Raw genomic sequence first — 14701 nt, 5'->3', positions numbered from 1 at the left:
AAGAGGCAAAGGGCTGAAGGAGGAGGAATCCGGTAGGAGAGGGCAGTGGGCCATGGAATAAAGGACGGCCTCAACATTGATTTCTCTGACTTCTGGTAACCCCACTCCCTCATTTTCTTCCCACGCCCCCCCCCACTCCCCTTATTCCTGTGGAATTCCCCTGCCTTGATGACCTGCCCATCTCCTCTCCTCCCCCCCCCCATCCTTTATTCCATGGTCCACGTAAATTTATTTATCTTTATTAGTCACATGTACATCAAAACACACAGTGAAACGCATCTTTGTGTGGAGTGTTCTGGGGGCAGCCCGCAAGTGTCGCCACGCTTCCGGCGCCAACATAGCATGCCCACAACTTCCTAACCCGCACATCTTTGGAATGTGAGAGGAAACCGGAGCACCCGGGGGAAACCCACGCAGACACGGGGAGAACGTACAAACTCCTTACAGGTAGTGGCCAGAATTGAATCTGGGTCGCTAGCGCTGTAAAGCGTTACGCTAACCGCTACACTACCGTGCCTCTTCACGCAAAGGATGGTGCATATTTGGAATGAGCTGCCAGAAATAGTGGTTGAGGCGGGCACATTAGCAACATTTAAAAGCCATCTAGATAAGTACGTGGATAGGAGGGGTTTAGAGGGCTATGGGCCAAATGCGGGCAGATGGGACTAGCTCGCTGGGCAACACAGTCGGCATGGACGAGTTGGGCCGAAGGGCCTGTTTCCGTGCTGTGGCTCTGTGACTCTATTGAACCTGGGTCACGGGAGTTGTGAGGCAACAGCTCTAGCAGCTGTACCATTGCCTCCCACACCAACACACCTCTGATCCTGGCACGTGCAGCTCCCTGACAGCAGCCAGTGGGCACATGGTGCCTTACCTCACTGGAATGGTAAAAATACAATTTGTAAACTCAGTTCAAAAATATGCACAGTGTGTATGTGTATGCCCCTCCCTCTCTCTCTCTTTCTTCCCCTCTCTCTCTTCCCCTCTCTATCCCTTCCTCCCTCTCTCTCTCCCTTCCCTCTCTCCCTCCCTCCATCCCTCACAGTAAGGTAGGGGGCAGGCACGGTAGTGTAGCAGTTACCGTAACACTATTACCGCGCCAGCGGCCCAGGTTCAATTCCAGCCGCTGTTTGTAAGGAGTCTGTGTGTTCTTCCTGTGTCTGTGTGGGTTTCCTCCAGGTGCTCTGGTTTCCTCCCACATTCTAAAGATATATGGGTTAGGAAGTTGTGGGCATGCTATGTTGGCGCCGGAAACGTGGCGACACTTGCGGGCTGCCCCCAGAACAATCTATGCAAAGGATGCATTTCACTGTGTGTTTCAATGTGCATGTGACTAATAAAGATATCTTATCCCTCTCTCCCTCCCTCTCTCTGTATCTGAGTTTGTGCCAGTGATGGTGGACCAGGGCTGGAGACTTGAAGGATGATGTGCATCTGTCCCATAAATCTGGGGGACCATCGGTAGTGGGTTATTTCCCTGAGGAGAGGCAATCTTCCTCCAAAATTTATCACTCTGTATTATGATCACAGGACCGTAATTCCCCAACCTACCCATATCCTCATGTGTGACTGTCATCTCAACCTCTGGTCATGGTATCACTGTGATTCAATGTTTCTTCAATACTACCCATTTCCAGCAGGCCAATGTTCAACACAAAATTTCATTGCTGTTTAGGTGGAGCGTTCTGGGCCCGTGACTTGTGCATTGACAAGATGTGCCTCCAGCCCTGAAGATGCATCACAAGAGCATGTGAAGTGATGCAAGGGACAAATACTGCTCCAACAGCACAGTCCAACGAGCAGCAGTGCTGGTAAGTAAATGTTGTCACGTCCCATCCAGCTCACATTTAAATGATGTTTCTTTGGGAATAAGATTATTTATTATTTAAGTTTACAGTAATTGTCTTTCATTTCTTTTAGAAAATTTAATTCCATGCAGGCTCTTTTTGACCAGTAGATAACTGCGTTCATTTTTTGAATATGTTGTTGTGATGTGGGCACTAGCCATCCCTAATAGCTTTTGGGAAGGTTATAGAGAGCTGTCTATTTTAATCTTTGTAAGCCGTCTGGTGTTTATTCCCACAGTGGTGTTGGTAAGGCAGTTCCAGGTTTTAAGCCCAGCAATGTACAAGGATCGGGGGTGTTTCTGGGAGGAGAACATGGTGTTCAGGTGAAGGCGTTTTCTGGAGGTGCCATTGAAAGAGCTCAGCTGACAAACTACAAAGGTTCACAAGGACGTTACCGGGACTGGAACGCTGGAGTTATAAGGAGAGACCGGATAGGCTGCGACTCTTCCCTGGAGCGTAGGAGACTGAGGGCTGACTTCATAGAGATCTATAAAATCATGAGGGGCATAGATACGATGGATGGTCACAGTCTGTTCCCCAGGGTTGGGGAGTCTGAGGCAAGAGGGCAGAAAAGGTGAGAGGGGGTTTAAGGGGGAACGGGCAACATTTTCACACAGTGGGTGTTCAGGACGAGAGGAAGTGGTAGAGGCGGGTACAATTACAATGCTGAAAAGACATTTGGACAGGTATATGGATAGAACAGGTTTAGAGGGATAAGGAGCAAATGCAGCCATATGGGATTAGCTCACATTGATATCATGGTCAGCATGGATGAGTTGGACCGAAGGGCCTTTTACTGTGCTGTATCATTCTATGACTCTAAAATATGTAGACAGCACATACTGCAGCCATAGTGTCAGTAATGCAAGAAGTAATTGTTTAGGGTGAAGGACTCAGTGCCCATCAAGTCAGCTGCTTTGTCCCAGATGGTTTTGAGCTTTCAGTGTCGTTGGCACTGTACTCGTACAGGCGTGGAGTCTATTGCGCCGCATTCCTGACTTGTGCCTTGTAGATGGCAGAAAGACTTTGCCAGTTGAGGAAACTAATCACTCACCACAGCAGTTCCAGCCTCGAGAAAAACAGATGCTGGAATCTAGATGAAAAACACTCTGATGCTGAGGGAATTCAGCAGGCCAGGCAGCATCCGTGGAGAAAAGCAGGCGGTCAACGTTTCGGGTCAGGACCCTTCTTCAGGACTGAAGATAGGAAAAGGGGAAGCCCGATATATAGGAGGGAAAAGCAGAGCAGTGATAGGTGGACAAAAGAGGGGAGGCGGGGTGGGCACAGGGTGGTGATAGGTAGATGCAGGTAAGAGATAGTGATGGGCAGGTGCTGGGGGGGAGGGGAGAGCAGATCCACCGGGGGATGGGTCAAAGGTAAGGAGAGAGAGGGGAAAAAAAGAGGAGGCTAGGAAAGGGAAGAAGAGAAGAAGCGTGGTGGGGGGGGGGGGTGTGGGGAAGGGGGGGTCGGGATTACTTAAAGTGGGAGAGTTCAATATTCATGCCATTAGGCTGCAAGGTTCCAAGACGGAAAATGAGGTGCTGTTCCTCCAGTTTGCGCTTGGAATTCTCCCGGCAGTGGAGGAAGCTGAGGACTGACATATCAGTGATAGTGTGGGAGGGGGAGTTGAAGTGACCGGCAACGGGGAGATGCAGGTCGCGGTTACGGACGGAGCGCAGGTGTTCTGCGAAACAGTCACCTAGTCTGCATTTGGTCTCACCAATGTAGAGGAGGCCACACTTGGAGCACCAAATGCAGTAGATGATACTAAGGGAGGTGCAGGTGAATCTCTGTCTCACCTGAAAGGACTGTTTGAGTCTTTGAGACCTGAAGGTGAGGTGGGTCTTCCCAGCTTCCTGCAGCTACAGTATATATGTGGCTGGTCCAGTTGGGTTTCTGGTCATTGGTGACCCCAGCATGTGGATGCTGGGGTACTCGGTGATGTATTGCCATGGAATGTTGAGGGTCGGTGGTTAGACTCCTCTCGGAGGTGGATATCGCCTGGTTTTCACGTGACACAAATGTCATGTGTCACCTCAACCCATGCTTGAATGTCATCTGGGTCTTCCTGCATGCAGATATGGGGTGCGTTATTTGCTGAGGAGTTGTGAATGGAAGTGAACATTGTGCAATCATCAGTGAGCATCCCCACCTCTCGTCTTCTGATAAAAGGAAGGTCATTGATGAAGCAGCTGGAGATAGCTTGGCTGGGATGATTGACCTCCAATAACACCAGCCATCTTCCTTTGGTGTGAGGTATGATTGCAATTGCTGGAGGGTTTACCGCTTGATTCTCATCAAGCTGTTTGACAAGAACTTTGCGATCCCACACTCAGTCAATACGTGCCTTGATAACAGGGACAGAAAGCCTCATGTCACCTCTAGAATCCAACTCTTTTGCCAGTGTTGGGATCCAGTGCTGGGATGGTGAGGGAGCTGAGTGAGGAGGTTATTGACAAGTAACCCAACATCTGTTTCATAACGCTCAACCAAAATATTGGCTGGAGCATAAGATAAGATATCTTTATTAGTCACATGTGCTGTACATCGAAGCACGCAGTGAAATGCATCTTTTGCATAGAGTGTTCTGAGGGCAGCCCACAAGTGTCGCCACGCTTCCAGCGCCAACATAGCATGCCCACAACTTCCTAACCCGTACGTCTTTGGAATGTGGGAGGAAACCAGAGCACCCGGAGGAAACCCAAGCAATCACGGGGAGAACGTACAAACTCCTTACAGACAGCGGCCGGAATTGAACCCGGGTTGCTGGCGCTGTAAAGTGTTACGCTAACCGCTATACCAGGTAAAAATATCGTTGGACGTACACCCTCAGAGAGAATATGATTTCATCATTGTCTGCAACTGAAAATAACTGTCATGGCAGTATCCTGAATTAGGCTGAGCAGACCATGATTTTAATCAGTCAGCAGTTGCATCTATATCCGACTTGCAAACAACAACACTTGACTAAGACTGCAGACTACACCAGTCGCTGTCAGAGTGCATAGAACTGAAGTCGCAGAGTGGAGCAAACTCTGTCAAACTGCACAGTATGGCAATCTCTATCGCCGCACAAAGTGTACAACTACCTCCGCCAGACCTTCAGAGGAAGCTAATCTCAAACCACCACCTCTACCAAACTGCAGCAACAGCAGTCTCTTCAAAGCCACACAGAGTACAGCAAGCTGTTTCAGATTTGCAAGTATACAGCAGTCTCTATCCACTTAGAAGCAAACTGTTTTTCTTTCAGCCATTGAATTACCTGCTTAATATTTAAAACATTTTAAAGGTTCTGCATTCACTCAATCTGTGATCAGTTAGTGGTTCTCTAGCCTCTAAGTCAAATGTCATATGATTGTATCCCAGTCACAAAACAAAACCAAAGGATGCTGGAAACACTCAGCAGGTCAGGCAGCATCGGTGGAGAGAGAAGAAGTTAATGTTTCAGATAAGTGACTTCTGATCAGAGCAAAATCCAATGCAGTACTGAGGGAGTGCTATACCGTCAGAGTCTACATTCCAGACGAAAATTCCTACAAGTGGGTAAGCAAAGTCTGTACGTTATTGCTTGCAGCAGCCTGAATCAGAATCAGGTTTATTATCACTGACTTATATGACGTAAAATTTGTTGTTTTGTGGCAGCAGTACAGTGCAAAACCATAAGAATTACTATAAATTACCAAGTAAATAAATAGTGCAAAGAAATGAAATAAACATGGACCATTCAGAAATCTGACTGTGCTGGGGCCACATTGAAAATAGTCAGCCATGTGAAGGGGAGACTGTTTAAAATGCACACAGCTCATTTCATTGAACTGTTGATAGCAAAAAGCAACCAGTGCCTCTCACAGGAAGCGTCATGGAATTGGTCAGGCTTCAGGTGAGCAAAACTTTCACTGTTATTTTCCCCGTGAGCCCTTGCACTTGTTGCTGGATCAGTCTGTGGCTGATGCCACTAAAACGTACAAAATTCTTACTGGGTGTGACAAGTAGGAAGTGGACATGATCTTTCCCCTCGTATGATATCTGGAACTAGGGGCCTAAATAAGAAAAAAAGGGCCTAGCTCTTCAGGACTGAGGTGAAAAGAAATTGTGAAGGATCTGTTGTTGAGTGTATTCAAGACCAAGAGTGATAGATTCTAAGGGAATGAAGGATAGATACTTAGGGGTTACTTAGTGCTGAAAAGTGGTGCTGAACAGTCATGATCCTAATGAATGGTGGAGCAGGTATAAGGGGCCACATGAGCTACTTCTAAGTTTCAGAGTTTAATCCAGGCAAGCACTGTGGGAGGTCAAATGTAAGAGCACAGTACACAGTTAATGGCAGGACACTTAAGAGCATTGATGTACTTGGGGACCAAGTCCATAGCTCCCTGAAAATGGCAAGACAAGTAGATAGAGTTACAAAGAAGGCATACGGCGTGCTTGCCTTCGTCGGTCGGGGCATTGAGTATAAGAGTTAGGAAGTCATGTTGCAGCTGTATAAAACTTTGGTTAGGCCGCACTTGGGAGTATTGTGTGCAGTTCTGGTCGCCCCATTATAGGAAGGATGTGGAGACTTTGGAGAGGGCGCAGAAGAGGTTCACCAGGATGCTGCCTGGATTACAGAGTATTAACTATTAAGGAGAGGTTGTCTTCTCTGGAGTTTTGGAGGGGAGACCCGATAGAAGTTTATAAAATTATGAGAGGCGTAGATAGGGTGGACAACCAGAGTCTCTTTCCCAGGGTAGAAACATCAAATACTAGAGGGCACACCTTTAAGGTGAGAAGGGGAAAGTTTTAGGGAGATGTGGGGGTCAAGTTTTTTACACAGAGAGTGGTGGGTGCCTGGAACACGCTGCCAGGGGTGGGGGTGGAAGCAGATACGATAGTGATGCTTAGGAGACATTTAGACAGACACATGAACAGGCAGGGAATGGAGGGATACGGACCACGTGCAGGCAGTAGGGATTAGTTTCATTTGGCATCATGGTCAGCACAGACATGGTGGGCCGAAGGGCCTGTTCCTCCGCTATATTGTTCTATGTTCTCTGTTCTATTTCTAGTTTTCTTGCATTTTAGTTGCATTCTCATACTTCAGAACAGAATACACAGAAAAGTACGAGAGCATTATTTTGAAGTCCCCCTTGATTTTTACCAAGGGTTCATAAAGCCCACTAAGTTACAGCAATGAGCAGATGTACAGGCCACTAAATAGTAGAAGTAACGTAGGGCATGGCATAATACAGGAAATTAGAGGTGCATGTAACAAGGGCTATGCAATAATCATTTGGGACTTTCATTGGCATTTTGACAGGGCAAGGCAATAACCTGTAGGAGGAGCTAAAATCAAAATGCTGGAGGGACTCAGCGGGTCGGGCAGCATCTGTGGAGGGAGATGGACAGTCAACGTTTCAGGTCGAGACTCTTCACCTGGACTGAAAGATAGAGGGGAGAGAGCCGGTGTATAGAGGTGGGGGGAAGGGGAGAGGCAAGAGCTGGCAGGTGATGGGTGGATCCAGGTGAGGAGGGGGGATTGGCAGATGGGGGAGGGGAGGGTGGGAACAGTGACAGAGGCTGGGGGGTGATAGGTGGAGGTGACAGAGGGCTGCAGATGGTGGGATCTGATGGGAGAGGAAGGTGGAGCCTGGAACCAAATAAGGGAGGTGGGGAGGGCAGATGGGAACAGTGGGGGGGGGGGGGGAGGGGACCCAGTGGGAGGGGTGTGTGGGTGACGGGCAGATGGCGTGGGTGGGGGGGGGGAAGGAACAGGGTGCTGGGGGCTGGGGAGGGTGTAGGAGGAACTGGGTAGATCAGCGGGAGAGGAGAAAGGGACAGAGGGGGAGCAGGTTACCTGAAGTTGGAGAATTCAATATTCTTGTCACTTAGACTACCCAGGGGGAATATGAGGGGCTGTTCCCCTTGTCTGTGTTTGGCCTCACTCTGGCAGTGGAGGATGAATTCACAGAGTGTATAAGAAAAGTTTTCTGGATCGTAAACGGAGGTTTATAGAACATTACAGCACAGTACAGGCCCTTCGGCCCATGATGTTGTGCCAACATTTTATCCTGCCCTAAGATCTATCTAATCCTTCCCTCCCACATAGCCCCCTATTTTTCTATCATTCATGTGTCTATCTCAGAGTCTCTTAAATGTCCCGAATGTATCTGCCCCACAACTTCTGCGGGCAGTGTGTTCCACGCACCCACCACTCTCTGTGTAAAAAAGAAACTTACCCCTGACATCCCCCTTATACCTTCCTCCAATCACCTTAAAATTATGTCCTCTCATGTTAGCCATTGTCGCCCTGGGAAAAAGTCTCTGACTGTCCACTCGATCTATGCCTCTCATCATCTTGTACACCTCTATCAGGTCACCTCTCATCCTCCTCCTCTCCAAAGAGAAAATCTCATTGCATCCTCGCATTTGCCCACCCAGTCATCTCTAAACTTAAAGTCTTTGGCATCTTTTCTCGGTCTTGGCCTCAGTCTGTGCACCGGCTGCAGTACAGCAAACCTTCATCCATCCCTAGGAAATGATGCAGTAATGGAAAAGCAAATAAAAGCAAAGCAATGCAGCTCTTGCTGGTGTGAGGCAGTGTGGCACTCACTGAGGTGAGAGTCCTTCTACTTTTTCCCATGTTCAAAGTGAAAGTCGAGTTTATTGTCATATGTACAAATACATATGTGCACAGGTGCAATGAAAAACTTACTTGCAGCAGCACCACAGGCACAGAGCATCAGATAAGCAGCATTCACAAGAAAAACACAAACTTACGCACAATTTTTTACAAGAAAGAACACAATTAGACAAAAAAATGTCAATTTTAGTGCAAAGTGGTCATATGTTGCTATACTGTAGTGATCAGGGTTGTGCTGGTCAGTTCAAGAACCGAATGGTTGAAGGGAAGTCGCTGTTCCTGAACCTGGTGGTGTGGGACTTCAGGCTTCTGTATCTTCTGCCCGATGGGAGCTGCATGAAAAGGGCACGGCCCAGATGGTGGGGATGATGCACCAAAGCCCTCGATCTCTGGGAAACACAGGAGCGCTTGCTGCTGGCGTCAGTTTGGGGACCAAAAGCTGTCAAGTAGTCTGCCTCTTACACCTCCCTAACGTGAAGCTGAATTATTTGTATCTGATTTTGCTGCCCAATTGGCTGGCTCTGAGTATATTTTTTTATCTTTCCTCTCAAACGCTGCTTGAGAGGCCACAGTTCGAATGCAGATTACCGTGGTTTAAAGTGGAGGGATTATGCAGCGTGGGACTTCTAAACCAAGCTCTTTAAACTCGTTAATCATTCAGCAATTGTTCCATGTGAAAAAATACAGAATCATCTCGGGGTGAATTAATTTCTCGTTCCTGTGTTGGTATTGAAGACACCGGTTGTTTTCCTCCTTTAGCACGAAAACTCTCAACAGTTGGGATCAAAGAGCTTTGGGAGTCTGAAGCTCCTGAATTATTCAGGGAGTGGTGTCATAGCTGTGATATGCAGATAAATCATATGTGAACCATTATCAAAACCACAGGAGAATATGAATTCCTTCCAGTGTGTGAAACTACTGGTGTGACAGTCACAGTGTTGGCAGGTTCTGATACCAGATATTCTGCTGGCAGGTATAAATCGCTATCTTATTTTGGTTCTTCCTTTCACTTCGTTCTTTCTCCATCTCGCCTGATCAAAAGAATATTTCATGGGTTTAGTATGTCTCAAAGCGCTTAATGGCCAATGAAGTGCCACTGAGTTACTGCTGCAATATAGGAAGTTATCAACCAATTTGTGGACAGCAACTTCCCACAAGCAGCAGTGTGATAATAGCTGAATCATCCATTTTAGTGATGTTGGCAGAGTGTTCAGTACTGATACCGGGGATAGCTCTTCTTCAAGGTGGTTCCGCAATACCTGTGGGGATGAATTGTCTCTGAGTGTGGTAATGGAGCAGTAGATAAACTATTGGTCTATTAATCTAGAAGCTTGGATTAGAATCTCCAGTTCAACTCTCAGTAAGGCAGCTGTGGAATTTAAACTCAATAATCTGCAATTTAAAAAAAAGTAATTAGCTTTCCTCGCAGGGTAGAAATGTCAAATACTAGTGGACATGCATTTAAGAGGAGAAGGGGAAAGTTTAAAGGAGTTGTGCAGGGCAATTGTTGTACACAAAGTGCTGGGTGCCTGGAACGGGCTGCCAGGGGTGGTGGAAGCAGATACAATAATTTCTTTTAAGAGGCTGTTAGATCGACACATGAATATGCAGGGAGTGGAGGGATGTGGATCTTGTGCAGGCAGAAGAGATTTGATTTAATTCAGCAAGAAATTATCTAATGTAATGAATTTTGACAGCCTTTCATACGTGACGCAGTTACAAGGGATTTACCCCACAGGTTCCTGACCCAAAACATTTACTGTCTGCTTTTCTCCAAGGATGCTGCCTGGCCTGCTGAGTTCCTCCAGCATTGTCGTGTTTTTCATATAGATTCCAGCATCTGTAGTCCTTTGTTTCTCTAGACCCCACATATATTCAAGCATACATGATATATTTATCTTATATGCAAAACAGACATAGCGAGCCACACTAATTGCCCCAATTCCGATTTTTCCACCTAATTCTTCTGTCAATTACTCTACACTCCTGCCCTGGTTTTAACTCCTCAACCAGGAGAAATATTTATTTCCTATTTATGTCGATCCCTCATAAGTTTATACCCTGCTTTCATTAATCGAGGTATTGAGTATAGGAGTCAAGAAGTTACGATGCATCTCTATAGAACTCCGGTTAGGCTGCATTTAAAGTATTGCGTGCAATTCTGGTCACCTCAGTACAGGAAGGATGTCGAGGCTTTAGAGAGGGTGCAGAGGAGGTTTACTAGGATGCTGCCTGGGTTAGAGGGCATGTGCTATCAGGAGAGGCTGGACAAATTTGGGCTTTTTTCTCTGGAGCGGCAGAGGCTGAGGGGTGATCTGTAGGAAGTGTATAAAGTTATGAGGGGTATAGATAGGGTGGACAAGCAATATCTTTCTCCCGTTATTGTGCGATCCAATACCAGAGGGCATGCATTTAAGGTAGGTTCAGAAGAGACGTGAGGGGTACGTTTTTTTACTGAGAGAGTGGTGGATGCCTGGAATGCATTGCCTGATGGGGTGGTGGAGGCAAATTCCTTGGGGCTTTTAAAAGGGTCTTGGATGGACACATGAATGAGAGGAAAATAGAGGGATATGGGCATTCTGTAGGTAGGAGGGAAGAGGTATGTCGGCACAACATTGTGGGCTGAAGGGCCTGTTCTGTGCTGTACTGTTCTATGTTCAATTATGTCCTCACAAACTCCTCTGTTCCAAAGAAAACAACATGAGTTTATCCATTCTTTCCTTATTGCTACTCAATAAGTGCAGGTCATTTTCACGTGATATCACAAAATGGAAGTTGTTATTGTACAAGCTGGCATGCTTCTCACTGGAACTAATCAGCACAACATACTATTGATTGCAACACTGCTTGAGAAAGCTGCAGCACGTAAGGAGGAAGAGCTGAATCCCATTCTGTTTTCTCCTTCAATAAGAAGGACCGAAAAAAGAACCTAAAGAACCAGTTGTATCCCCCCTGGTCCCTCTGTTCACCCCAGAATTTCTAGGCTTCTGTGACACAGTTGAGGAAGACCACTTTGTTTCCCTGTCTGTATTTATTTTAGTTAAAATATATTTGTCAACTAATTCCATTCCAAGCAACAAGCAAGATGCTGGAGGAACTCAGCGGGTCAGGCAGCAACTGTGGAGGGAAATGGACAGTCAACGTTTAGGATTGAAGCCCTTCATCAGTCCAGATGCTGCCTGACCCACTGAGTTCCTCCAACAGTTTGTTTGTTGCTCCAGAGTCCAGCAGCTGCAGTCTCCTGAGTCGCAATAATTCCATTCCAAACTGTCTTGTGAGATTCAGCAGTTTTCACCCAACAGTGATTAAATTCTTCAGTGACAGTTCATGTCAAGCATCTTGAAGTATCTCCAGAGATCTAAAAACTAGTTATGCAAATGTACAAACCTTCCCACTGTAATAGAGTGATGGCTGGACTTCCAAAGGTTAAACTCAAAGGACACTAGAAGTTGTTCATCGTGGAATTCAGGATGATTTGAATGAAATTTTCAGGAAGCTGGAGAGAAGCTCTTTCCGTGCTGGTGAGTCTGGGAGCAAGGTGGCAAAACCTGAAAATTAGAATAAGGTCTTTCAGGAGTGGAACTTAGAAACGCTTCCTCGTGTAGGGAGTGGTTAACATTTGGAGATCCCTTCCGCAAAAAAACAGCTGGTTCCAGGTCAACTATTGATTCCGACATCAGTGAGATTGTTAGGTTTGTGTTCAGGGGTATGAGGAAAGACTGGCTATATCCAGATCACATGGATCAACCATGATCCCATTGAACAACATGAGGGACTACGTGGCCTTCTTCTGTTCCTGAATGCCAACGGTCTTTTTATTTAGTTAAGAACGTGAGAAGTGGAAGCAAGAGTAGGTCTTATCTCAACTCCACCGTTCAATAAGATCAGCTGATCTTTTACCTCAATGTCATTTTCCTGCAATTGATTCCCTTTTTTCTAACAGAAGCTACTCTACTCTGATATAATGGCACTGTATGGGTTTGTATAATCAGTCTCCGGGAGATATTCTGTGCTTCAATGCTGTATGGATTTCTTATTTTGCTTGTAGTTGACATTCCGGGTGTGTAATTGTACACGACCTTGTTACCTTGCGGTAAATTATCTTGGATAATGGACAATTACTCCATGCTCTTGTTTCCTCTTGAGGTTAATGACTACAATCCCATGGCCCTGAGGAGCAGATGGACCAACCTCTTCCCACACTGAGGACCTCTCTGATGAGCTTCATGGTCCCAGTGTAAGATACATCAAGGCAGTGGGACCCTTTTTTAAAGTTACGTAATGATAGTTCATTTTAGTTTATTAAGGAATTATTAGTGCTTCACCTACACATCCTGTAGAAAATGGATAGCATCATACAGTCAGTGAAGGGAGAGACAGTAATTTTATAACCGTTGATGTAAGATAGAGTAATTACTTAATCAATGAGCTGAGGCAAAGATAATCACATAATAGCGAAGTATTAAAGGGATCATTTTCTGACTGCAAATCAGTTATTTCAAGGTTTGGTGCAGGCAACAAGATACTATTAATAACAAAATGAATGTTGGTGGTGCATGGCAGTACTCCTCAATGCTTGCTGTAGGGTGTACATAATAAAGCCAAGTAGCCTGCTTAAACTGCGGGAGAGCCTGGTTATGATGGTGGAGATTAGCACACTCCACCATACAATTGAATGACCACTTACCCAAGTTTCTCTCAGCAACCTTCTGGAGGCTCTGCTCTGGGGTAGTGGCACGGCATGGGTTTGTAGAGATGGTTGAGTGTAAGGTGCCAAGCCCCAGTTGGCTGACGATGGCACCATGGACAAGAAGCTTCCTCTGGGGAAATACAATGGTAGTAGGAAAGTCAAAGTCACGTTTATTGTCATCTGCACAAGTCCATATATATGTGTGATTGTCCATTTCTCTCCGCAGATGCTGCCTGACCCGTTGAGTTCCTCCAGCATCTTGCTTGTCAAATATATTTTAACTAAAATAAATACAGACAGGGAAACAGGGCATGGCTTTAAAGTAATGAGTGGGAAGTTCAGGGTAGATATCAGAGGGAGGTTTTTTACCCAGAGAGTGGTTGGTGCGTGGAATGCGCTGCCTGGGGTGGTGGTGGAGGCAGATACATTGGTCAAATTCAAGAGATTACTAGATAGGCATATGGAGGAATTTAAAATAGAGGGATATGTGGGAGGAAGGGGTTAGATAGTCTTAGGTGAGGTTTAAAGGTTGGCACAACATTGTGGGCCAAAGGGCCTGTATTGTGCTGTACTTTCTATGATTCTATGATTCTATGTACAGATGCAATGAAAAACTTACTTGCAGCAGCATAACAGGCACATAGTATCAGATAAGCAGCATTCACAAGAAAAACATAAATTAAACATCAATTGAACACAATTTTTATCAGAAATAAAGAACAAAAAAAAGTCCTTTTTAGTGCAAAGTTATCAAAGAGGTCATAGCGTTGCTAAACCGTAGTGATTAGGGTTGTTGTGGTTGGTTCAAGAACCGAATGGTTGAAGGGAAGTAGCTGTTCCTGAACCTGGTGGTGTGGGACTTCAGGCTTCTGTACCTCCTGCCCGATGGTAGCTGCGAGAAGATGGCACGGCCCGGATGGTGGGGATCTTTGATGTTGGATGTTGCCTTCTTGAGGCAGCGCCTCCTGTGTACTGAGGGGAGATTGACACTGTTCTCTTCAATAAAAAGCAAGGCTCTAGAAGACTGCATTGTCTGTGCCAAGGTTCAGGGTATCTGCTAACATCTGGAGAGTTCAGGAGACCATGAAGCAGTTTGGGTGGAGTTAAGAAACAATAAAGTCAAGACATCACATGTGGGACTGACATACACTCCCTCTAACAATAACGCAATAGAAGAACAGAGTATAACAGAAGAAATAACGGGAGCTTATCGGAAAGATATGGCAATAATCATGAAGATTTTTAATCTGCACGAGGACTGGAAAATCAAGTGGGTAAAGGAAGTGGAGATGAAGTAATGTGGAATGTTGTGGGGATAGTTGCTTAAAGCAGGAAGTTCTGGAGTCAACCAGAGGGCAGGTTATATTAGACCTGCTATTGTGCAATGGTAAGATTAATTAATGACCTCATAGCGAAGGCCTAGGTAGTAACAATCATAAAATGGTTGAATTTTACATTCCTAACCCGTACGTATTTGGAATGTGGGAGGAAACCAGAGCACCCGGAGGAAACCCACGCAGACATGGGGAGAACATACAAACTCCT

The 14701-nt window shown here is 45.9% G+C and overlaps 1 protein-coding gene across 4 annotated transcripts in view; it reads left to right on the top strand.

The window, feature by feature from the left end:
* Positions 1-14701, top strand: part of ndst1b (N-deacetylase/N-sulfotransferase (heparan glucosaminyl) 1b) — a 290113-nt gene that overhangs the window by 71213 nt on the left and 204199 nt on the right. For all 4 annotated transcript variants that reach the window (XM_052013795.1, XM_052013796.1, XM_052013797.1 and 1 more), the window contains one exon: positions 1676-1811. The gene's annotated coding sequence lies outside the window, so the exon portion shown is untranslated. The remainder of the gene's footprint in view (positions 1-1675; positions 1812-14701) is intronic.

The sequence above is a fragment of the Pristis pectinata genome, chromosome 4 (genome assembly GCF_009764475.1).
Source record: "Pristis pectinata isolate sPriPec2 chromosome 4, sPriPec2.1.pri, whole genome shotgun sequence".
In the NCBI taxonomy this organism is placed as follows: Eukaryota; Metazoa; Chordata; class Chondrichthyes; order Rhinopristiformes; family Pristidae; genus Pristis; species Pristis pectinata.
This window is presented reverse-complemented; position numbering and strand designations above follow the sequence as displayed.